At 47.8% G+C, this 26,591-nt stretch overlaps 2 protein-coding genes across 3 annotated transcripts in view; one reads left to right on the top strand and one right to left on the bottom strand.

The window, feature by feature from the left end:
• LOC146058144 (antizyme inhibitor 2-like) overlaps positions 1-26,591 on the bottom strand; it is a 126,335-nt gene that overhangs the window by 71,895 nt on the left and 27,849 nt on the right. The window lies entirely within an intron of this gene.
• The window catches only part of LOC146058143 (retinal guanylyl cyclase 2-like), a 97,548-nt gene continuing 85,900 nt past the window's right edge, over positions 14,944-26,591 (top strand). For both annotated transcript variants that reach the window (XM_083170179.1, XM_083170178.1), the window contains exon 1: positions 14,944-15,503. The gene's annotated coding sequence lies outside the window, so the exon portion shown is untranslated. The remainder of the gene's footprint in view (positions 15,504-26,591) is intronic.

The raw sequence follows: 26,591 nt of genomic DNA, 5'->3' as shown, positions 1-26,591 counted from the left end.
GGCGGGGGTGCGCGCAAATCGTGGGAGGGGTGGTCGCGGGGGGGCTGGGGGCCGCAAATCGCGGGAGGGGGGCGCGGGGGGAGGTTTTTGCTGCGAATCGCGGGAGGGGGGTCGCGGGGGGGTGCCGCGAATCGCGAGAGGGGGGTCGCGGGGGGTGCCGAGAATCGCGGGGTGGGTTGCGCATACCTCCCAACTTTGCCTGAGCTGGAGGCGGGACGTAGCTGTGCGCGCCGTAGACGCGTCGAAAATTTCGAGGGGCGTGACCTAATTTTGGGGGCGTGGCCTATACTCTCGGCTCTCCCGCGAGGCCACGCCCCCATTCTGCCGCTATGGGGGCATGACCCAGAGGCTCTGTGAGCCTCTAGTCATGCCCCCAGCCCCCTGGCTGCGGGAATAGACGCTGTGCGTATGCGCACAGCGTTTATTCCCCGCTGCTTAGCAGCCGACAGGGGGGACTCCCAACAGCCCCCCCTCACCGCGGGACACTGCCGGCCGCGGGAGGGACAGCGGGACAGGCCCTGATAATCGGGACTGTCCCGCTGTAATCGGGACTGTTGGGAGGTATGGTTGCGGGGGGGGTGTGTGCCGCGAATAGCGGGAGGGGGGTCGCGGGGGGGTGCCGCGAATCGCGGGAGGGGGGGTGACGGGGGTGGGGGGGTGACGCGAATCGCGGGAGGGGGGGCGGTTGGGGGGCGCTCACCTGGTGTGTCTGGTGAGTAGCTGTGTCTGAAGGGATGGGAAAGCGCCGGGATGGGGGCAGAGCTACACAGGGGAATGTTGTGTTTTGGTGGCAATGCCAGCAGGATTGTGTCCTCATGGCCACACCCCCTGCCATGCAATGCCAGAATTTCATGCATTGCACAGTGGTGGGCGGGGCTACATTGACACGATTCACGTCATTTGATCCCACGGACCGCCCCAGAGGAGAGGGTGATGAAAAACGGTCAGGATTCTGGGGGGGGGGGGGGTGTATGCGTATGGTTTGCAGCGTTCATACGCAAGCCCTCTGTGCCAACACATTTAGTGACGCAGGCCGTTCGCTGCCTGAGTAACAGGCGGCTGGTGTTTGTGGGTGGCACCCCGGCATTTCTGGGATTGCCGCGTAAAAACACAAGGAGGGAGGGCCACCAATCTCAGCAGCGTCCTGATCTCCCCACAGCCATCACAGCGCTGAGTAGGGGAAGAGGGGGCAGAGCCGAATTTCCCATTAGGCACGTGAGGCACCGGCCTAGGGGCGGCACATGTTTGGGGGCGGCACTTGGATGCCTGTGATAGTACTGTCAGCCCAAAATGTACCAATAACTGCAAAATATCCACTGTACTGTACTATATTCCATCTTAAATAGAGTGTAAATGGATAGGACATGCAGATACTGCCCCTATAAACTGTCCTACTTAGTAAACATTATTGTTGTGCCTAGGGGCGCCCTCATCCCTAAATCCGCCCCTGAGAGGGGGGGTTAATCCATTCAATGGTGAATGAATTAGGGATGGCCATGGACCATCGATGATTCACAATCATCGATGGTTTATGGCCGATGTCGAATAGTTTTGCCATCGATGGGGGAGAACCATATGGTTTCCCACCATCGATGTAAAGCTTAAACTAATAGTTTTGTTTCGTTTTTGCTTTTCCCCTAAAGTGCTGGGACACAGAGCATAGCTCCGCCCCCAACACCCGCAAAGCCCTGCCCTGCATTTTGATTGGCCCAGAGGCCACTCCATCAGAGAAAATGGATGACCATCAATATGCAAAAATATCGATGGTTATCCATTGAATAGTTATACACTATCGATGGCCAGTTGCACTTTTGCCATCGATGGTAACCATCGATTGCAAAGGCAACGATGGCCATCCCTGGAATTAATATGAATGGATTTTCATCTATTGGTACGCCTTCCATTGGCAGGATTTTATTCTGCCGGAGAGGGGCCTAACTGATTGCTGGGCTGAAAAAAGTATCCCATCGATCAGGTCTGAATCAGGCCCATTGTTCCTCTATTTGTCCTCCAAAATCCATTGTCAGTGCTTTCGGATAATGCTGCGTACTGGATACAGTCGCTTCCTGTATCTCACAACAGTAACAGACAGACAGATAAACCACAATCCTGGAGAATCCAGCTTTTCTCTCCTCACCACTGATTGACATCTGGCACTTGCCCTAGTTTCGCCACCTAGTTGCATCAATCAGCGAGGAAAGGGTTCATGACACATTATCCTCTCATCGCCCTAAGGAGAAATGCAATCATCCCCAGCCAAGATCATGTAAAAGGAGGAAGCTGAGCTTATTGACAGGCACTGGCATCTGGCAGCCCATCTAATCAGATCAGCACCGCTGCAGGGACGGGCCGTGGTGGCTCGGAGGACGCGGCACAGCGCACGAACGGTTTCCCATTGAGATTTCCTATCGTGCCTGGGTCCATGGCTTGTGACACGAAGCTGGTAACTACTGTATCACAGAATGCTCAGCTCCCTGCCCATCACGCTAGGGCAGTAATACCAGGGTGCCACAGAATGATCAGCTCCCTGCCCATCACACTCGGGCAGTAATACCAAGGTTACACAGAATGCTCAGCTCCCTGCCCATCACACCAGGGCAGTAATACCAGGGTGCCACAGAATGATCAGCTCTCTGCCCATCACACTAGGGCAGTAATACCATGGTTACACAGAATGATCAGCTCCCTGCCCATTACACTAGGGCAGAAATACCAGGGTGCCACAGAATGCTCATCTCCCTGCCCATCACACTAGGGCAGTAATACCAGGGTGCCACAGAATGATCAGCTCCCTGCCCATCACACTAGGGGAGTAATACCAGGGTGCCACAGAATGATCAGCTCCTTGCCCATCACACCAGGGCACCGGCAGTAATACCAGGGTGACACAGAATGCACAGCTCCCTGCCCATCACACTAGGGCAGTAATACCAGGGAGCCACAGAATGATCAGCTCTCTGCCCATCACACTAGGGCAGTAATACCAAGGTTACACAGAATGCTCAGCTCTCTGCCCATCACACCAGGGCAGTAATACCAAGGTGAAACAGAATGCTCAGCTCCCTGCCCATCACACCAGGGCAGTAAAACCAGGGTGACACAGAATGCTCAGCTCCCTGCCCATCACACCAGGGCAGTAATACCAGGGTGCCACAGAATGCTCGGCTCTCTGCCCATCACACCAGGGCAGTAATACCAGGGTGCCACAGAATGATCAGCTCCCTGCCCATCACACTAGGGGAGTAATACCAGGGTGCCACAGAATGATCAGCTCCCTGCCCATCACACTAGGGCAGTAATACCAAGGTTACACAGAATGCTCAGCTCCCTGCCCATCACACCAGGGCAGTAATACCAAGGTTACACAGAATGCTCAGCTCCCTGCCCATCACACCAGGGCAGTAATACCAGGGTGCCACAGAATGCTCAGCTCCCTGCCCATCACACCAGGGCAGTAATACCAGGGTGACACAGAATGATCAGCTCCTTGCCCATCACACCAGGGCAGTAATACCAGGGTGACACAGAATGCACAGCTCCCTGCCCATCACACTAGGGCAGTAATACCAGGGAGCCACAGAATGATCAGCTCTCTGCCCATCACACTAGGGCAGTAATACCAAGGTTACACAGAATGCTCAGCTCTCTGCCCATCACACCAGGGCAGTAATACCAAGGTGACACAGAATGCTCAGCTCCCTGCCCATCACACCAGGGCAGTAAAACCAGGGTGACACAGAATGCTCAGCTCCCTGCCCATCACACCAGGGCAGTAATTACCAGGGTGCCACAGAATGCTCGGCCCCCTGCCCATCACACCAGGGCAGTAATACCAGGGTGCCACAGAATGCTCGGCTCCCTGCCCATCACACCAGGGCAGTAATACCAGGGTGCCACAGAATGATCAGCTCCCTGACCATCACACTAGGGGAGTAATACCAGGGTGCCACAGACTGATCAGCTCCCTGCCCATCACACTAGGGCAGTAATACCAAGGTTACACAGAATGCTCAGCTCCCTGCCCATCACACCAGGGCAGTAATACCAGGGTGACACAGAATGCACAGCTCACTGCCCATCACACTAGGGTAGTAATACCAGGGAGCCACAGAATGCCCAGCTCCCTGCCCATCACACTAGGGCAGTAATACCAAGGTTACACAGAATGCTCAGCTCCCTGCCCATCACACCAGGGCAGTAATACCAGGGTGACACAGAATGCTCAGCTCTCTGCCCATCACACTAGGGCAGTAATACCAGGGTGCCACAGAATGCTCAGCTCCCTGCCCATCACACCAGGGCAGTAATACCAGGGTGACACAGAATGCTCAGCTCCCTGCCCATCACACCAGGGCAGTAATACCAGGGTACCACAGAATGCTCAGCTCCCTGCCCATCACACTAGGGCAGTAATACCAGGGTGCCACAGAATGCTCGGCTCCCTGCCCATCACACTAGGGCAGTAATACCAGGGTATCGCTGAATGATCAGCTCCCTGCCCATCACACCATGGCAGTAATATCAGGGTGCCACAGAATGCTCAGCTCCCTGCCCATCACACCAGGACAGTAATACCAATGTGCTGCAGAATGCTCAGCTCCCTGCCCATCACACTAGGGCAGTAATACCAAGGTGCCACAGAATGGTCAGCTCACTGCCCATCACACTAGGGCAGTAATACCAAGGTGCCGCAGAATGCTCAGCTCCCTGCCCATCACACCAGGGCAGTAATACCAGGGTGCCACAGAATGCTCAGCTCCCTCCCCTTTTCTGCACGGATTACTAGCTCCCATTCACTATTACAGGACTTTCATCTGGCTGCTTCCATCCTATGGAATGCCCTTCCACCCACAATAAGACTCTCCTCTAGCCTCCAAACTTTCAAGCGTTCCCTGAAAACTCACCTCTTCAGGTAAACCTATTATATTTAAGTACCACACGCATAACCCTCTGAGGCACTTATGTATTATATAGCTTCCCTTCTGAGGCACCACTAATATGGCCACGTAAATAAATATTCCCCCACACACCTCCCAACTTCTCCATTCTCAAAAGAAGAGAGTGTTATATGCAAATTAGTGCATTTCATATGCAAATTAGGCCATCTCCACTTCAAGCTGGGGGGAATCCCAACTGCCACCCCCCCCCCTCCCGCCGTGGGACACTGCCGGCACTGGGCGGCGGGCGAGACCATCCCAAAAAAACAGGATGGTCCAGCAAAAAACGGGACTGTTGGGAGGTATGTAAACACACACACACCAGGCTTGCTTACCCTCCTGGAATGGCCGGGAGGCTCCTGAAAATCAGGCCTCCCAGCCCCCCGGAAAGGTGGCCAAGTCTCCCTCTTGCCGGCCAGAGCCCCTGCACTCCCCTTCCCCGCTGATCGTATTACCGGCATTTACCGCAAATCACGGGTCTGCGGAGAGGGGGCGGCACTAAAATGCCGCAAATAATTTTAGCACCGCCTCCTTCTCCCGGAGCCGCGAATTGCGGTGTTTGCGTGGAGTGGGGGCATGGCTTTGAGTCAGCTGCCTTGTTCCCACCCCCCGACCATGAGATTGGGCTGGCCTCTCCGGGAGAGGCAAATGTAAAAGCCGGCAAGTTAGACAGTTAGTTTCCAGGCTGTCAAAATGAGGGAATAACATAACAGTAATGTCAGTGCTGGTGGCGCAATTGGCTTGAATTGTTCCTTTGGGAACCATCTAATGGCTTCCGGCGAGCAAAACACGTGAATTCCCCCATAGAGGTGAGGTGCAGTATTAGCCTTTTATTATATAGGATTTGTAATCTTTAATTTATCTCTCCTATGTTTTTTTATTGAGATGGGATGACTCCTATTCATATGCATATTCCTGGACATACAGTAGTTCGCCCTGTTTATGAGACCAGTAAACATTGCTGTCAGTATCTATCTTGTCATATCACTTACACTATGGTTACACTGTAAAAGTGATGTCATAGAGACTGCAGCTGGATATGTAGGCAAATGTTTCTTCAACCTCATGTGACCCACTGCTGTTACTGAGCTGCGTTGTATACAGAGGTGGATTCTCCACAAGGAAACCTAGGCCCAGCAGGTCCCATACAGATGTCCTGGCCGTCTAAAACTTTCCCAGAGGACCATTACATGTTATGACATCACACGGACCCGCCTACACTCCCAAAGTCCCTTTGATGTTCTTTGATAGGATAAGCCCGGAGAGGAGACTGTCAGCAGAACTGCGGGGGCAGGGCCTGATATCAGCATAATCAAGCCCTGCCCCATTCCTGCAAATAATGGGATTTGCGGGTCTCTGAGGAGGGGTCAGGGTGATGCCATTTTAGCCCCGCCCCTCCATGAAAAGCCACAAATTGCTGCATTTAAATACCGGGAAGGAGGGTGAATGGGAGGTTTGTCCACCTTTCCGAGGGGGCTGGTAGGGGGACCCTAAGGCAACCCTGATGTGGGCAGGCATCGATGCCGATATAGGCGGTAGAAGCTACCCGGCGGGGTGCTGGCATCGGCAAGTGCATACACACACTTGCCAATGCCGGACATTGGCGGGGGTTATTTTTAGGCGACGGTCATGCTGCGGCTGCATACCCATCATTAACGAGGACTCGGCTGAGGGAGGGGGTCATAAAGGACGCACGGGAGCATGCATCGTTAACGATATGGAGTGTACACACTAGGCAATATTGTAAAGAATATCGCTCAGAAAGCACTTCCTGAGCGATATAGTGAGCGATATCACCTAGTGTGTGTGGGACTTAAATCCACCTCTGATTGTATAGAGGACTGAGACCATTCACTGCGGTCTGTCATCAAGTAATAGTAACAATGGAGGTGATTCACATTCATAAACTCACCATCGGCAATCTTTATGCCCCACACTTTAATAAACTTATCTAAACCTTATATAACTTAACACTAAAAATAACGAGACAGACACAAGTGCTGGCGTTTCAATATGAATGTAAAATTTATTGATTGACAACTATATATATTGATCTATAAAAGGGGTGGCGGCCCTAAAGAACGATCATAGAGAAAAGAGGGGTAAGATGACATCACACCATTCACACATCGTTGGTGTTCAACTCTCCCAACGCACCCACCCGTGCGGATGGTGTAGCCCATCCCCTGTCCAAGGGGCATGGGCTAGTGACGTATCAATGTCGGAAGAGCGCACCCCACTATCCTTATACGACTTCCATTTGAACAAGGACCGTTCTTTACCGCCGCCAAGAAGATAGAAAAATAGGGAGGGAGGGTGGGGAAATCCGGACCAGAGAGGAAGATCACCTGACTTCCTGACTATTCCTAACTATAGGAACTCCTCTCCTGCTTCCTAATTGGCTAATACTGATCATCATAACCCCTAGCAAAAACACACAACCTAAAGTGCAGGCAGCTCAGAATCCTTCGGTAGTTTATGTTACCTCAAGCTTAATCAGCTTTCGGTTTACTTCCGCACGAATGAATATTCGGTCCGGGGACCGATGTTGCTGTTCTGTGCACTTGTATCTGTGAAAATAAGCAGCAGTAGCGGATGGGGCGTGTATTCGGTTGGAGCAGCATCTCAGATTCTTGGCAAGCTACGATCCTCGCAGCTTACCGAGTAAAGTAGAACCAGGCGCAATGTTCCGAGATACAAATATATTTATTTGGTCTATTCTTAATGGCTGGCTGTCACCAGTGGGAACATTTTTGAGCTCCTGAATGATAGTTCTAGAATTTTGCCTTTTACCTAAACAAATCCAACCACTGTCAGATGTTCAGAACGTAATTAAACTGATGAAAATATTGAAATAAATAGAAATCAAAGTCATTATGTAAAATAGCTGAATTATCTCTGTCTGAGGTAGTGTAATGTATGATGTTGTGCCTTGCGGTGCTGGGGTGTAAGAGCCGGGAATAAATCATTAATTAACTCGCTGTGAGTTTTGTTTGTGCTGATTTTTCATTATTTCCGTCTTTGGCAAATTAAGCATTGTCATCAGTCTGCGGATCCTGGGAGAGCGAGGATACAGGTGCGCGCCGTTATCAGATAAAGAACTCAATCACCAGTACAATAACATGACAGGAATACACAATGAGTCATGTGGTGCAAAATCAGGAACTAATTAAGTTATCCAGTTTCATACTTTCAAACATGCTTTATTCCAAGTTATTCCAGCCAGTCAGAGGTCAGGCTATCTTTTGAATTGTCAAATTCTGCCGCCGCTGTCCGCAGTCTCCGCTCACTCAATGCTTCCCCAACACTGCGGACTGCCCGCTCCGCCGCTGCACCCACAGCCCTCCGTTGCTTGATGCTGCCCGGACCCCACACTGCGCAGGTTCCACCTGCCTCCCCCTGTATCCATCCGGGACTGAGGCCACCCTTAGGAGTCGGTGCCCAGCGCGGCCGCTCCTATGGAGCGTCCCTCAAGCTGTACCTGCTCGTGACGCCCGTCCCTCCCTCCTTCCTTCCTCTTCGATGCCAGATCCAGGCAGCCATTGATATTGAATTGGCATCGATGGGTGCTGCATTGAACCACCTGTACGCCCCATCAGAGACATGTGAGATAGTGTATATGATGTAGATGTCTTCACCCCTCCCCCACCCCAGGGCTGCCACTAGGAATTTTGTGCCCCTCCGCCCCAATCTCCCCCCTCCCACATCTCCCCACCTCACTCCCCCTCCCTTCACTTACCGCCCGACTCCTGCTCCCCCCATACCCCCTTGTTGAACGCAGAAGGTCCCAAAGCACAAGCTTCTTCAATGCAGGATGTATGCAGCCAATTAAAATGCAGCACTGGCTGGTGAGCCAATTAGAGCTTGTGTACCGGCAGCCGCTCTGATTGGCTATCAGTGCACGAGCTCTGATTGGCTCAAAAGCCAGTGCAGCATTTTAATTGGCAGCCGGCGTTCTGCATTGAAGAAGCCTGTGCTTTGTTCAGTGCACCAAGCACAGTGGAGGCAAAATGAGCTGCCCGGGCCCTTCAATAGGCCTGGGCCCGGCACAGCTGTACCCACATAGGCGGCCCTGCCCCAACCCATGATGCAGTCCACTGTTAGTGCATATGTCTTGTGTGCTACGGACATTGTCCATCATTGTCTTTCCAATCTCATCCAACAGTAAAGCCCGACACACACCAGAAAATGGGCGGGATGTTGTAACATCTGCTGCCCATTATCGCCCCCCCCCCCTTCGCCGGGCATCGCATTATTAATAACGGCATATGCTGTAACATATGCGGTTATTAACGCAAGGGACAGCTCTTGCGATAAGAGCTGTCCCTTGCGATGAGGTGCCGGCACTGGACTTCCGGGTCTGTGACCCGGGAGTCCATCTGCGCATGCGCAGAGTGACAGCACCGGCCGCAGGGCACGCTGGGAGGGATCCGTGACGGATCCCTCAAACAGCGCTGCGGTAAGAAGCCCATAGGCTTCTGCAGGGAATCGCCAGCTTTTGCTGTCGATTCCCTCCGCAGCGTTGCCACTGCGGAGGGGCCAGAGAGCATACAGAAATGCGGTAAAGACCCAGATAACAGGGTTTTTACCGCATTTCTGCTTTAGAGAATCGCCCCCACAATGTTTTATGAGCCGTATCGCCAGTGTTTCGATCTGATCTCCTGAGCAAACAGTACTGAGCGTACACACTGAAGGATATCGTTAAACAATATTATTTAGTGACATCACCGGACCCTGCTGAACATGCGGCCATTGGCTAAAATCGACCTGATGGTTTGTTAACAATGTGCGAGACTGAGCATCATTATTGATATTTAGCATACACACTAGCGCTCAGAAAAGCCGTTCTGAACGATATCTTTTAAATTCTTGTCTAGTGTGTGTGGGCTTCACTTTTTGTCAGTCTTCCATTTTGACAGGTTTTTTATTAGAATTTGCTTATAGAAGCAAAATCTCATCGATATCGAATGTTAAAGTGCAGATCGAATGCTAAATCGAATGGAAAGCAAAGGCCAAATCGAAAGGGGTTGGAATTGCGGAAATCGAAAGCAAATCGAATCGACAGTAAAATCGATGCGTGTGTACACACCTTAATATGTATTCATTGGTTGTTTTTCGAATATGAAAATTTGTAACATTGTCTCATTGTACTGTATATCATTCTCCTAGATGAGGATCAGCCCCCAGCTCATGAGGGGCACCAGCTACAGAAGTGCGCTACCGCTATCTGGGTGACTCCTAGAGACCACACTGAGCTGCAGGACTTGCAGAACATGACAGAGCACAGACTTCCATGCAGGGATCCACCAGACTGACTGATCCAGGGGATTGTAATCCGGCAACGAGAGTAATTGCAGATACTGGCTTAGCTGTAGCAGCCTTGCTAGATAGACTGGCTTCCTAGGACAATAGAACTGCCAGCCTGGCAACACATGCCCCAGTAAGTACCACGCAGATCAGAAGATGCCCCATCAGAGGCGGAACTAACATTGGTGCAGCAGGTGCAGTGCACTGGGGGCCCGGAGGACTAAGGGGCTCACTGCTGTCTGTGCCACCCTCTGCCTCTCTCTGCCACTGCCATCTTGCCTATTGTGAGCTTCGGTTGGGGTGGAGAAAGGAGCCCAAATTATATTTTTGCACATGGGCGCACCACCCACAAGTTCCGTCACTGTGTCCCATTTGCCTGTACTAGCAGCTACTAGTGCCTGGCTCACAAATGGGTCTCATAATAAATACATTCATTAAAGAAATTGTTTGTTGGTTGAATTCATTTAGATTTCTTTTTTTGTAGTTGTGGAATTGTATGGCATTGCAGGCCACATGTGTTACCCTATAGAAAAAAAATTAAGAAACGCCATTTCTGTAACTCCCTTCCCCAGGCTCAGCCCCCCTCAAAAAAAACAACACTTGAATCTCTATGTAGGCAACCCCAAATCACAAAGAAGCTCATCTCAACCATCTATCAGATATTGCTTTCTTTTAACCAACCCCAAAAGGAAAAACACGAATCTGATTGGGAGGCTGACCTGGGTGAAGAACTCAGCTTAAACACATGGGCTAACATCAGAATGGCTGTTGCAAAAAGCTCTATTTCAACGCGAATTAAAGAAAATGCGCATAAGGTCTATTATAGGTGGTATATGGTACCAACCAAACTGCACTCTATTTACCCCTCTTCCTCTCCCCAATGTTGGAGATCATGCGGTCAAGAAGGATCCTTTCTCCACACGTGGTGGGGCTGTCCAATTATTCAGTCCTCCTGGCGGGAAGCCCATGAGCTAATCAACTCGGTGCTGGACATACAAATACCCACCTCTCCCTCTTTCTCCCTGTTACTAAGACCAATCCCACGCTCCCAACCTGCATCACAAAAACTGATCAACCATATTCTCAACACAACTAAATGCCTGATCGCGAAAAACTGGAAGAGCCCTACAGCTCCTTCCAAATCTACCATAATTAATGCGGTTTGGTCCACCTACAAGGTGGAAAAGATTACCGCATTCTTACATGACTCCACCCCTTCTTTTATTAAAACCTGGTCCCCATGGACAACCTACTTTCAATCTGAACCCCCGTTGACATATCTATAATGTTCTGGATTATTTTTCCTTGAAGCTCACTTGGAGATTGCCGGCTTCCCTTCCCCACCTCCCTCCCCCATCTTCCCCTCTCTTCTTGCTTCTCTCACTCCCCCTTTTATTTCTCCCACCTATACTCCTCCTGGCCCTGCCTCAGGTTCCCTCCCCCCCCCAATTCCCTTTTCCCCTTATTGCCCATGCCCCCCCCCCCCCTCTCCTTCCTAACCATGTTCAACCTTTAGGTCTTTATACGCAAAGAAGTGTATTTAGCTTCTGATAAAAATATATTTTCTCAGACCGCTCTCAAATTTCAACCAGCACCCATTGATATGTAATCTCTGTGTCTGTTATATTGGTTGTAATGTTTGTTTGATTATTGATTTGAAAAACTCAATAAAAAAAAAATTTCAAAAAAAAAAAAAAAAAAAAAAAGAAAAAAAATTAAGAAAACCTCAACAAAACAAAAAAAACACATTAAATGTAATGGGGTGAGAGTTTCAGAAAGTGAGAGATTTTGGGAGAGTTTTCCCATGTTTTTTAAAGCAGCAATCAATTACATGACAAAATCAACCTGGTTTTGCAGTGTTATTGATTGCTGCTTTAAAAAACATGGGAAAACTCTCCCAAAATCTCTCATTTTCTGAAACTCTCACCCTATTACATTTGGCCCATTGTTTTGTTGCTAAGGACATTTGAAGGAATTTTGGGGTTGCTGAATTCAAAAAATTAAATAATACATTTTTTTATTTTATATAATTTTATATAATTTTATATAATATTCTTGAGATAAAGGATAAGGTACCCTCAATTAATGCGCAATTTCGCCATAATGCGTGCAGTTAGGAATCTACGGAACACTCCAGAATGTGATAAATTAGAAAATTCTAGTTGTTTACTCCGCAATCATTCTAGAATATTTACCCTCCATGTATAAGTGATCAGCGACTGTAGAGTGTTTGCGTTTTATTTTTGTTTCCCGTGTATCTAAAAAATCAGCATCACAATGTTTCCCAAAAAAGATTTAATATGATTGGCAATAAAATGAGTGTTGATGATGATCATATTACAAGTTGGGTATTCCTTATCCGGATATCCCAAATCCCAAATTTTGCGAAAAAAGTAAGTTTTTTATTGTTGTCATTCCCAGCCCCACCCCCCTCCCCGTGCCAATTTTTTAATACTTACCTCGTCCCTGGGTGTCCGCGGCGGCCATCAGTATCCCCAGTCCTAAGGATGCATTGCACAGGCACGCCGGTGACATTACTGGTGCACCCACGCAATGCATCCTTGGGACCGGGGATGCCGCTGAAGAGGATTCTGATGTCCGCCGTGGATGCCTGACACACCGTGGAAGTCGGGGGACCATCGCAGCACCACCAGGTAAGTATAAAAAAAATATTCTGAAACCTGCAAAAATTCCTTATCCAAAATTCTCGTGGTCCCGAGCATTTCAAATAAGGGATACTCAACCCGTAATAATAATAATAATATCATCCATCGGACATGCATGCTGTCTCTCTTTGGAAACGTGACTCAGATAAGAGTTGAATTCAGGTAACAGAATTCCCAGATGATTTGCCGCACGGAGACTCGGCATATGTGGGGCCGCAGTATCTGTACGAAGAGGCATCTGGCTATTTCCTCTGCAATCATTTTCCTTTTAATAAAAGGTTGTCTCAATATTTTCACATTTGCACACGACACTGGTGAATCTGAACATAAGGAAACCAAAATGGTAATGTTTTACCCCTCTCTTCTGTCTTGTAGCATCTGGAATAAATGTATATATTATATTTGATGATAGAAATGTTAAAATTAAATCGGTAACAATAAACATTTGAGAAAGTTAAAAAGGTGTAACCAAACATTGCAGCTTTAAGTGGTTTTAGAGCGCTGGAAGATTTTGGCTTGGAGCAAGTTTAGCCATTTGGAAAACGTTTGGAGCTGGGAAACTCTTTTTCAAGTCTATGAATGTTAATCCTACATAGATTTTTGGGTAAAAAAAAAGTGGTTTCTGTTGTTTGACAAAAGTTTGCATCATGGTTGCAGGATTTGGGTAAGTTTAGTGCAGAGCTGGATTAAGAAGGGAGGGGGCACAGTAGATTCTGTACCACGGGCTAAGAAGGCCCTCGAGCCAGAGCTTACGTGCTTAACTGACTCTCCCTCTTGTGCAGCAGCAGAAGTCAGTAACTGGCAGCCTGAATTCAAGCAGGATAGCATGTAAAAGAGTTTTTTTTACATCTTAAAGTGGATGGAAAAGGTGATGTGGGCGCCAGGGGCGGTAGCTGACATAACCGGATGTCAGCTGCCCGACCACTTCCTTCAGAATGTGCACGCACATCTAAGGTTGCTCTGAGAAAAAAAGCAATAAATACTTTAATGGTTTATTTAAGTCAAACTGGAGAAAATATTTTCATAGGCTGTTACGGAGCTGGTAACACGTGCGGTGTAGGTAAAACCAAGCAGGGCAGAATTTCTCTCCATTGTTTCACCTATGTGTCTCAGGTGTAATTTTGAGGGGTGTCACAAGTCCCCAAAGTTGTGTTCAAAAAAGTTGTCACAGGGGCAGTTGCAAGTTACCAGGAAGACCCCCTTGATCCGCCCACAAACAAACATTTTGAGTTGACACTTTTTGAAGTTTCTGTAACACATTAACAAAGAGAGAAAGAATAAAAAGCTTTGGAGACTCTACTGGGCCCTCGTTGCCGGGGACTACAATCTTGAGATGTGCAGTTCAGTTCTACAGAAATCCGAAAACCACCCTAGTTTTTGGATCCAAACTTTACCAATATCCAATCCTGATCTCTCATAAATATCCGATCCAAGCCGAGACCTGGATCGGATCTTTCCGCCGTTTGGAATTTTAATTTTAAATCTGAATTTCAGTTTTTGGATGGCAAAAATTATGTTTCTAAATATTTTTTAAATCTCATTATTTCACAATAAACCACTTGACTTGATACACACAGAGTTGCGTTCATGTGAATAATGTACAAACAAAACAACAATAATTATTATTATTATCATTATTATAATAAAAAATAGTTAAATGCATCAACTTTATTCTTTCACTTTTTTTTTGAAGTGACCATTTAATGAGAGCAGTTGCAGTATTCAGCTACCACCGACCACCCCTTGACCATCCCGCTGTGTATGTAACAGGAGCAGTCAGCCAGGCTGTTGCTGACTGCATAGCTGTAAGCAGGTCATCCTCTGTATGAGGCACAAGCCTGGAACATAGGAGAAGAGCTACAGAAAAAATGCAGGAGGGAAGAGATGGAGTTTGTGAGAGGCAGAGTGAACCAACAATCTTCTTATGAAGCTTCCCACACAAAGCAGGGATTAAACACAGACACCCAGCTCCAAGTAATGCTCTGTTCCTGACCTAGAGGTCACACTTAGGAAAATTACAGCTGATACATTCAAAGCTTTTTCCATTGTGAATCTCTTGGACGTGGATTTGTTAAAAACAAAAAAACAAACAAGCAAATGGGCTTTAATCAGCGCTTTTTTTGCAAGACGTGAAAGAATCAAGGACCATCGCTCAATCCATACGGGACCATGATGTATAAACAATTGAAGAATTATAATGCTAAGTAATCCATTCGCTATACTTCACTGTTGGAAATATTCCTAGGTTGCCAATTATGGTTTTCGGTTCATTTACTTTAATTGCTGGAACCATGGTTTATTGACATGGAATTTGCTGACTACCTCATTAACGGTAAAGGAGATAAGCAGAGACCTGACGGATACAGGACACAGGAGGGAGACCAGGCTTCTGGCGCTGGAGAGTGGACAGAGCGGGGAAATGAGGCCAGGACTGAAGACTGTTTGAAGGGCTTCGTAGGGAGTTGTCCTTGGTGCTGAAACGTTGGTCGCTTGAGTAGAGATAGACGACGCCGGATGCTGGCTTTGAAGTTGGTCTATACTGTATGCTCCCTATAACGTCCTACATACCAACTCTACGATGGTCTCTTGAGTGGTAAGTTGAATCCATTTCCAAAACCCTTGGATAGTTACCGATATTCAAACTGTTCTATAAAAACCAAAGGGTATATCACAATTAAATATAAAAGGACAGAAGAAGGGGACTGGTGTGAAACCAATTATTAGTGTTTTTAGTTTAACTGCTCAACACCGTAAAGGACACATATTTAATGTTTTTTTTTTTAGATTACATTGATGATGATGATAATGATAACAGTATGGGGGCCTTAGATTCATGAGCTCAAATTTAATATCTAATATTGAATATATAATACAGTATGCCAAAATGGAACACTAAATATAATAAGTGTACATCAAATAACTCAGGGTGTGTGAAATCTGTAATTCAAGATAAATGTGTAAGTGATTTGTTTTAGCTAGCATGTACTATGCGAATGGTTCCCAACTACAGTCCTCAACAGTCCACGTTTTAAGGCTGCCCATGATTAGGCACAGGCGACTTAATTAGAACCAATTTCGGCATACCATCTGGGCACAAGCAGGTTAAACCTAAAAGCTGGACTATTGGGGTGCCTTAAGGACCACCACGATTGGGAACCAGTGCAATATGGTGTATAAACTTGCCACTGGGAAGAGCAGTCGAGCTCCTTAACTTTCACCCTAAAAGTTGCAGGATGACATATAAATACAATCAGTGGATGATTACAATGACAGACGTCTAATAAGTATATAACCAAAAAAGTTACTATGAGGAGAGCCTGCAAACCACCATTGGTCAAAGACTTATGTGGGGTACGGACCAGGACGACCCGCTCACGATGCACATTGTAAGCGGGTCGTCAGTGTTTCTTCAGACCCGCTCACGATGATGCGGGGGGGCATGACCCGCTCACGATGTGCACCGTGAGCGGGTCAGATCCGATGGCGACCCGCACCCAGGAGTATGGTCATTTCTAGATCCTACCCGCTGCAGGTAGGATCTGAATAACGACCGTCCGACCAGCGGGACCGCGCATCGGATCGGTATCGGTCCACACCAGGACAGAAAAGGGCCCAATCACCACACAATCTATATCCATTCGGTCGGAATTGGATATAGATTGATGGGATCGGGCCCTAGTCGTCCTGGTGTGTACCCAGCATTAAAGGACCGGTAAGATCTACAGTTCAAAGTTATGAGGGTCATCATGTAACGTTACAACAATATACAGTATGTAACTGTTCCATTGGAAGGTGATGTGATTGGATTAACCAGATAAGGGCAATCTATTGTTCTCTGTAATTTCTGGTTACCGTTAGGTAATAAATGTGCTTGGAGATAGATTGCATGTCATACACGCAACATATCCTTACCCCCAACAGTCACAGGCTTTATCGTAGACATCTTCAGTTCTCAAAATGTTGACAAATAGACTTGTGAGAAATTAAGGCAATTCTTTTCCTTATTGCAATGATAAAGCCGCCTGCTGTGCAATAGTTCGCTGAGGCCAGGGGGGATTGTGAACTTCTCCTTTCAAACTCAGTGACACGAGTGTGACCTTGGTAAGAGATTAGGGGCCTCACCTGGAGTTAGGAGCAAATTTAAAAACCACATTCAAATGTTACAATGTTATTGGGGGTCATCCAGACCTGATCGCAAAACATTTTTGTTAGCACCTGGTCAAAACCATGTTGCACTGCAGGTGGGGCAGATGTAACATGTGCAGAGAGAGTTAGATTTTGGTGAGGTGTGTTGAAACTGATATCTAAATTGCAGTGTAAGAATAAAGCAGTCAGTATTCACTCTGCATAGAAACAAAATTACTCCTCTAAATTTAACTCTCTCTGCACATGTTTAATTTGCCCCACCTGCAGTGCAACATGGTTTTGTCCATTCTCTAAAAAAATGTGCTGCAATCAGGTCTGAATAACCCCCAGTGAGAGGAAGGGGTGTTCCCTGGCTTCGTTCTAAATTTCAGTGTAAAAGGATTAATATTTGTGGGCTACATGCAGAAGCAGCCAGTATCTTCCCTGCATGCGAAAAATAATAAATGCTTTTGCTCCCCCTTGTGCTGCCACATGGTTCATTCCAGGAACAAATCCTCCTATTTTGCTCCCTTTTATATTGGTCCCTAATTATGAATCAGGCCCAAAGTCAGCATCAATCAGCTGCACTCAGATATCAGGAATTAGGCCCATTATTCCATATACAAATGAAATCACAAGTGATTTTAGCTGAGTGTGGATTAGCTCAAAGACAATGGCCCTTATCCTGGTTCACTCGCAAAGGCAAATTCCTTCTCAAATGGACAAAACCATGTGCACTGCAGGTGGGGCAGATGTAACATGAGCAGAGAGAATTAGATTTGGGTGGAGTTTTGCGTCAAAGTGAGATCTTTATTGCAGTGTAAAAATAAAGCAGTCAGTATTTTCCTTGCACAGAAACAAAATAACTCACCCAAATCGAACTCTCTCTGCACACGTTACATCTGCCCCACCTGCAGTGCACATGGTTTTTGTCTTTTTATACACTGGATACAGTATGTAATACAGTAGTAATATTTAACAGTACAGATGGTCTATAGTCTAGGCCAGGCATGTCCAAAGTCAGGCCTGGGGGCCAATTGCAGCCCGTGCCATCATTTCAAGTGGCCCGCAGCCTCCAGCCAGAAGCGGGCAGAGCATCAGATGCAGGATGCACAGGACAGGACACTAAAAGTGGGGTCCCGGTGAGCGCGCCTTTACCTTGCTGTCTGCAGCAGTGAGGAGGTGCCGGCCGCCACAGTGAGATGTGTTTGGCGGCTTTCGGGTGAGTGTGCGTCCAACCCCTGACATTCAGAGAAGGGGGAGCAAGCTACGGGACAGAGTGAATGGGTGCAAAATGGGGAACATACAGTGAATGGGGGGCATACAGTGGAGGAGGGGCAGGCTGGGGGACATACAGAGAAGGATGGTCAGGCAGGGGAATATAATGTGAAGGGGGTAGAGTGGAGGACATACAGTGAATGGGGGCACACAGGGGGACCATTCTGATGTGATTAATGATTCAAAGAATGTCAGGCTGAATGGTCGGCCCCCACACATTTTTACCTCACCAAATCTGGCCCTCGTCGCAAAAAGTTTGGACACCCCTGGTCTAGGCTGTTTCAAACATTTAAATAAGATAAGTGGTCAGGAAAAGGTTAAACGTATCATAATAAATAAATACACAAACAGAATAGAACCAGTACTGCACTTTCTAAGCTCACAATCTCCCACCTCATGTTAAGGCTCCTGTCTCTTCCTCTTGGCAGCTACTCTCTGTTCCAGTGCACCGATTGAGAGCTCAGATCCACACATACAGTAAATGTGGTAGAAGAAGCTGGTACACTGGGCATGTGCAGCAGCTCCGCTCTGTCCCTTACACTGCATGGTGTGGTGGCAGCTCTAGGGATCATATTATATACCAGTGCTATCGTTGTCACAATTGAAGGCACTTGCCCCCTACAATGAGCAGGCCCCCAATTTGCACTTACTACAGAAGGAGTATAGGAGTAAGGAGTATAAGCACCCAGGTTACACCATACACCATATACATCTGATACTGCACTTCTCCATGACATCAGGAAAACTTCTGAAGGCCTATGAGAAATAACATTTGCTTAAAACCACAGAACATTTATAAACAGCCAATCACAACCAGTTCCCAAATGCTGCCCGCTATTACTTCCTTATCAGTGGCGTAACTATAGAGAGTGCAGGGGGTGCAATTGCTATGGGGCCCGGCCCCAGCAGGCTATCCCCTGCACCCCTTGATCTTTTTCTTTTCTGCATTTTTTTTTTAAATATTTCAGCGTGGGCAGTTACTGCGCTGCCCTCTTGTAATACACAATTCAGAGGCGCCGGGGAGCATTGGAGCTCAGGGCCAGGAAGCAGTACATCCTGGCTCCGCCCTGTGGAGCCCGGCGCCGTTCTCTATCATCCAGTAATTGCACTCGCCCTGGCCACAATGAAAATGGCTTTCTCATGCGGATATGGGCTTGTATCATGGCATGTATGTAGGGACGTACCGAAGGGTCTGGGTGTTCCTGGCCAGGTAAATGACTTTGTGCAGCTTTGCGAGTGATTTAAACTCCACCCTAATGGCCATCCGCTGATGTCAACTGCCCGCCCCCTGCATGTGCGTCATGGGAATGTTCAGCGTTTTCATGGGAATGCTCATCGTTCTTGTATACTGGTCTGTGTGCAAATCTCCATTGGACTCTGGAGAACTGCAGAAGTGTGTCTTTATTCACTGCAATCATGCCAACAATGACTGCAGCAGAACTTCCTGTATAACATCACTTCCTGTGCAACAAGGGGATGGCAACGTTGCAACTTCTGCCTATATAATAAAGCATATATCTACTGTACATCCCCGTTTCAGAATAGAGACCAGTAACCAAGGGCCTGATTCAGACCAGGTCATTAGTCATCGGCCAGCCCGGTGTCCGCCCCCGCCCCATCTGGAGAAAAAGGTTCAGCGAGTGTGAAACTCGACAAAACCATTTGCTCCCAGGGTTTGCACATGTGCATAAACGTGCATGCGCAGACCTCCGACCATCGGAACAGGGCAGAATTCGGCCCTTTCTTATCATGTCTGAATTAGGCCCCAAGTGTGTGGGTGTGAGACAGTGTGACAGGTGCCGAATGCAGGGACAGAGAGCAACAAAGAACATAAACAGAATCAATGGAAGATTAAGTAACATAGGGCCTTATCCTGATTCACTCTCAGAGGCAAATTCCTTCTCAAATGGACAAAACCATGCGCACTGCAGGGGGGGGGGGGGGCAGATGTAACATGTGCAGAGAGAATTCAATTTTGTTTCTGTGCAGGGAAAATACTGACTGCTTTATTTCTACACTGCAATATAGATCTCGCTTTGAAGAAAAACCCCACCCAAATCTAGCTCTCTCTGCACATGTTACATCTGCCCCCCCCCCCCCCCCCCCTGCAGTGCATATGGTTTTGTCCATTTGAGAAGGAATTTGCCTCTGAGCATGAACCAGAATAAGGCCCTAGGTTTGTTGGCTCACACACCCCTTATACCATTTTCACATTGCAAAATGCCGGGTCAGCACATTCACTTTAAACCCGGGTTACCCATTATACACAGGCTGGTTGACCTGGGTTACTCGGCAACAACCCAGCAGCAATAACCCAGGTTTAAAGTGCAGTTTGAAAGGGGTATTAGAGGCGGCGGCTGTCACACTCATAAAAAACACTGTCAGATTATTCCAAATGTCTTTTGGGCCCTTTCCAAAATCACTGTAAATACCCATCTCTGTGAAACCCCACAAGGATCTAGACGTGGACAGTCTGCCTCAGGGATAACTGTCTTAAGCAATGGGAAGTTTTCTGGTGAGTGACTTTGAGCCGCAATGTGATGTTCTTCAGAGCATCTATGCATGAGAGACCTTGTGCCATCAAGGCCATGTGGTCTGTGTGCAAATCACCATGGGACTGTGAAGCACTGCATAAGTGTTTCTTTACTCACTGTAATCATGCTAAATAAAGGCTGTTAAACAAGCACTTCCTGTATAAGATGGGGAAGGCAATGATGTCACTTCCACGATCAACATACAGCTCAATGTGGTGACATTGTGGATGTGAGTGCCTATTTGGCACCCCAAGTTGCAACCTTGGGGGGAAGGGGGAGGTTAGGTTAAGGTTATGGGGCAGGGGGGTTAGGTTTAGGTGGCGGGGTACACTATGGAGGTTAGGGTTAGACACTAGCAGGAATGGTTGGGGTCAGGCTGTGGGGGATGATGGTTGGGGTTAGCCTGCAAGTGGAGGGGGTTATTGGGGTAGGGGGAGAGGGTTAAGGGGCAAGAGATAAACTGGAGAAGAGATAAACTGGAGATAAAGTGGAGATAACTTGGAAGAGTTAATGCACCAGCCAATCAGCTGTGTTTGAAATATGACAGTTGGGATCTGATTGGCTGTGCGTTATCTCCTTCCACTTTATCTCCAGTTTATCTCTTCACCAGGCTTAATACATCTGCCCCTTTGTTACTTATGGAGCCCCTGTCTGGATTTTAAGTATCAGTCTTTTGACTGCCGGTATCCCCACTGCCGGGATATCGTAAGCACCCCATCTCAACCTAAAAATGCAATCTCCTTAGAGATGTACGGTCAGGGCCGTATCTAGTGTGGAGCGTGCCACCACACACAGCGCTGCAGGGTAAGGGGGGCACTTGGCAGCACTTGTTAAGTATCTGATTTAATTTTACTTTCACTTGTAAGTCCAGTATATCATGTCTCCTTCCCCCGCCCCTTGCTAATACCTTAACAATATTCATGAGCTTAACTGCAGAGCTCTATGTTATTCAGTCACACTGTCCTTTATTGAATTTCATCATGCTGTCATACCCGAGATTCAAACCCATCGTCTATGGCATGGCAGTCAGACATTCTACTCATGAGCTATCCAACCCTTCATAGAAAGCTAGCGATTTCTAAATTTGAAAAAGTGATCGGCATTTGTAGCTGAGCAGATCTATGTAGTGTGTGCACATGATTGGATGTGTGGCTGCACACTACATAGATCTGCTCAATTGCACTGCTGATTATTTTTTTCCAAAAGTATTATATAGTGCAAATTCTCTTATTGTTTTTATGCAGGGTCAAATGACACAATGAGTAGGGTGTTTTACTGCAATGCAACAGGTTATGGGTTTGAATCCTGGGTATGGGAGCATATTGAAGTATGTTATTTAATAAAGAGCATTGTTAATGTATAATAAAGATGAAAAAGAGCTTTTAGGTTCATCTTTTCTTTCTCCTGATCCGTTATACTGCGTTCCAGTGATCAGTAGCATTTGGCGAAGCAGCCCCCGATAATATGCATGCCCTAGTCACAGTGCCTGTCATCTGCACTGAACAGATGCGGGACTGCGGCGGCATTGTGGCCAGCTGCAGACCCCCACCTACAATCCAGTAGCAGCCGCTGCTGATTAAAATGTATATATACCAGCACAACGTACAATGGGCCTAATTCATATTTGTGCATAGTTCCGACGGGTTACATACAAGTTTGATGGTTGCGGGTCTTTCGATATCACTTGCAGCCCCCTGGGGAGTGGAGCATAGACACCACCTGGCACAGTTCTTCAAAACGGGGGGCATGTTGCCACAGTTATGAAGGCATGATTGGTCCATGAACTGCACCGCCATACTTATTGGACTCTGGTGTCTGGATTTGACAGCAAGCTTGATTGATTGGTACTTTACCTGTCCCCGCTTTATCTCTTTTCAAGATTTGATAAATCTCTCCCAATTTGCACCGATTCAGAGCTCACAGCCCAAATATTTTAATAGACTGGTTTTGGGGAGAGATCTACTGGTCTGTAGTTGCAGGGATGGACCTTGTAGGTCTCAGAACCTCAGTGGATCACATTGCAATATAGACACAGAAAATCTCCACTATCTACACAAGTCTTTATAATCTAAAGGCCCCCATTCACTTGTCCGAGGGAATTGCCAATTGCCTGCCGGCAGGGCCGGATTAACAATGGGCCTGATGGAGCTACAGCTCCAGACCCACTCTACAAATAGTCCCATTTTGTAGCTGAGGGCCAGGGCTTTCCAACTAGCCCAACCCCGTGTCTCTAGCCCCCCGGGAACCGGAGATACCGCCAGGCAAACCTGGAACGTTTTCCCCATAGGATAACATGGGACCCGCTAATTCTGACCTCCACCTGGTTCCAACGGCTGCCAGTTCCCCCTCCGGCATCACAGAAGCTCGAGGTTGATCTCAATTGAACCCAAATCGCTGGGCCTTCAATCTGATACCTGGTCCATATGGGTTCATTGGCTCTAGAGATACGGTGGGTAAACCAATTTTTTTTTTTCATTTCTGAAGTGTAATTTTATGGCTGTTCATGTTGTTTGAGGACAGAGGAACCAAACGGGTTTTACGGGACCAAAATCATTTGAAGCCTACATGTAAATGGGTCAGTTGGTTCCAAAGATATAGCTGGTTGTTTAAAGGGGGACGGGGGTGGTTTTCTCTCCCCTCACATCAGAAAATGCAGGGACTAGGCTGGCGTAAAAGGGGCCAGTCCGGGAATGTCCCTGCATGATCCTGGGACCATATTCCCAGGTAAATCCCTGCATTTTCTGGTATGAAAGGGGTATTATTTCAAATAGCCGGGACATGCAGTGCTCTGAATAAATCCGGGCAGCCCCCTAGTCTCTGCCCGGCTTACAATGGATGTAATTTCTGCCCGGTGGCGGCTGTCCCCCAGTTACCACGAGCGTGTATTCCCCCTTGGCAATGAGCATGTGATCCCACATGGCAATGAGCATGGAACCCCTGGCAATGAACATGGAACCCCTGGCAATGTACAATGACATGTAGGTAAGCAACAATTATGTAGCATCATTTTTAATAGGCATTAGGGTGTTTGGCATAATACGTAATGGAGATTATGGTGTGAGGCTTAACATGTAATAGGCATTATGATGTAAATTTTTAATGCGCGCCTTTGGTGCGCAATGCCCCTATTTATGAAGCATTTTGTGCATTATTGGTCAATCTGTTTGGTATAGTGCAGGCATGTCCAAACTATGGCCCTCCAGCTGTTGTGAAACTACAAGTCCCATCATGCATTGCCACAGTTTTGCTATTAGGGAATGCTAAAACTATGTCAAGGAATGCTGGGAAGTTTAGTTTCACAACAGCTGGAGGACCACTGTTTGGACATTCCTGGTATAGTGTGTATTTCGGCTCAATCCATGTGGCAAAATGTGAATTTTGCCTTAATCTATGTGGCATAGTGTGGATTTTGGCTCAATCAGTGTGAAGTTTGGCTCATTCCATGTGGCATTATGTGTAAGAGGCAAGTAAGGTGGTTACTATTGTGTTGCATGATTTGTATAAGGGGTATATGGTGTGGTAAACTTAGGTGACCACATAAAAGGTGCTGAAATGTTGTCTACCAAGTTTCGGCTTTCAGTATTTTTTTATGACTGGAGTGCCGCCTCACCCCGCAAGTATCTTAGGACATCGGCGTCCTGCGGGTGCACCTGTGGAGGGCACCCACCAATATATCTCCCTCCATTTTTCCTATGCCTTTTCCAGGTATATATAATGATGGCCACGGGGCATGCTGGGAGGGATCCGTGGCGGATCCCTCACACAGCAGCGCTGCGAAGAGAAGCTCATAGGCTTCTATGAGGTTACGCCAGCTATAGCTATAGATGGCGTAACCCCCGCAGCGAAGCCCTACCGGGAGGGGCTTCAGGGAATTTGAAAATGCGGTAAAAACTCAGAAGACACATTTTTTTGTACATCCTGCCCTATTAGTGCAGATGCACCTGTATTATTACCCGATTAATAAACAGCGTCTGATTGGTGGGGTGAATTCATGTAATCATTGAGTATACCTTTAATGTCGGATGTAATTTAACTCTTTGTGTGCCAACATCTCTGCGATAGATATGAAAAATGGACCTTATTCTGCTCCGTTCGCTCGCATGCGAATTCGCATGTGAGCGCGATTTTTTTTGCATTGTGCATGTTCTGGGTGCGTACGGATACGGCGAACAGTTTGTTCACTGGGTGTATGCACCCAGCATGCGGCTGGTGGGCGGGGGGCCAGGTGACACGCCATGGGAACGCCCAGCATTTCATAAGCGTTCCCATGGAAATCGCCAGGTGACGCGGGCGCCAGCGGTGGGTAGCTGACATCACCAGATGTCATCTGCCCTGGGAATGGGTTGCAGCCTGGCCACCATTCGCAAGGTAGGGTTTGGCGTACTCGCAAAGCGGCAAATTCGTAGCCTTGCAAATCAACCAGAAAAACCCCCAATATCCGCTAACATTTGTTATATAAATTCAAATAAAAAATGTGTAAAAGAGATTCTATTTCCTATATACAGTAAGGTAACATTACAGGTCATTATTATGAATACAAATGATTGCTTGCCAATTTTCACACCTATTTTTACAAATTCACTTGGCACTCGGAGGGTTAATGGGCGGTCAGACTGGGAGCCTGGCAGTCCCGCCCCTTACACTCACATACAGTAGGAATTTTGGAGCTATCAGTTGTATTGAGCCCAATGTTGTTTTCACCTTGTTCTTAGATAATCCTGAATGTCGTGTAGATGTTGGATCTGATGTCCTGAATGTAGGCGGTGATAGTCCCCAGCAAATCCTACAGGCTTGTGCTGACCAAGCGCTGAGCACTAAGACGCTTATAATCCATTCACTTAATTGAGGTGTTATGTATTCTGCATCACCCTATGACACTGCCGGCACTGAGGCATCATGGGAGTTTTTAAAGTAAACGTCCACTTGCCGTTTTCTGGGTGTGTCAGAAAAAAATGCAGGCATGCCCAGGCATTTTCGGGGAGGGTGTGTGATGTCAGCGCTGACCACGTCCAGCCTGACTCAGTCGCAGATTAGTGGAAGCCTCAGATGGGAGCGCAATGTTTTTGTTCTGCGCATGCATGTGCTGTGTGCGAGCAGCCACTGTGAATAGTGTTTGCTGGGCGCTCGCACACAACAGAAAGGGTGGGGGGCGTGGGGCGGCTGGCCGGTGGGGTTTCCCATGAAAACGCTGAGCATACTCATGGTAGTGACCCCAGGGCAGGCGACAGGGGGGGTCAATGGGGACAAGTGTGACAGGCCCCAGCAATCTGAAGGGCCCCAGAGCTTCCATGCCCCATCACGGCCACCGTCTGTTCTAGCTGGCCTGTCAGTGACCCTCGCGGCCCGGCCGTCTACTGTGTACCATCTGTGTGTGGCTGAGACTGACTGACTCACTGTGTGCCACTGCTGTCTACTGTGTGTGTGCCCTGCCGTTCGGCACTCAGAGTAATCTACTCTGTGTGCACACGGATTGGGTCTGCAGCCGCACAGTCATACCCGCTGCAGGCACTGTGGCTTCAGTCTCTGGCTTCTGTATTTTATAGTGCATGTGCAGGTCGTCTGTTCCGTGCCTGCTTGTGATGCTCGGCATTCTTTTGTGAAAGTGACAGGCCAGCAGAAGGCAGCAGCCAGGAGCCATGCCAGCAGGACTGAGAACGAGAGAAGTCCGCACCTGAAAGCAGGATCTGGAGCAGCGAAAGGTTAAATGAGGCTCGTGCAGAAGAGGGTTGTGAGGTTTTGGGATT

This window comes from Crinia signifera, chromosome 2, assembly GCF_055691185.1.
Source record: "Crinia signifera chromosome 2, ASM5569118v1, whole genome shotgun sequence".
Lineage (NCBI taxonomy): Eukaryota > Metazoa > Chordata > Amphibia > Anura > Myobatrachidae > Crinia > Crinia signifera.
The sequence above is the reverse complement of the archived record's forward strand: the minus strand, read 5'-3'. Positions and strand labels throughout refer to the sequence as shown.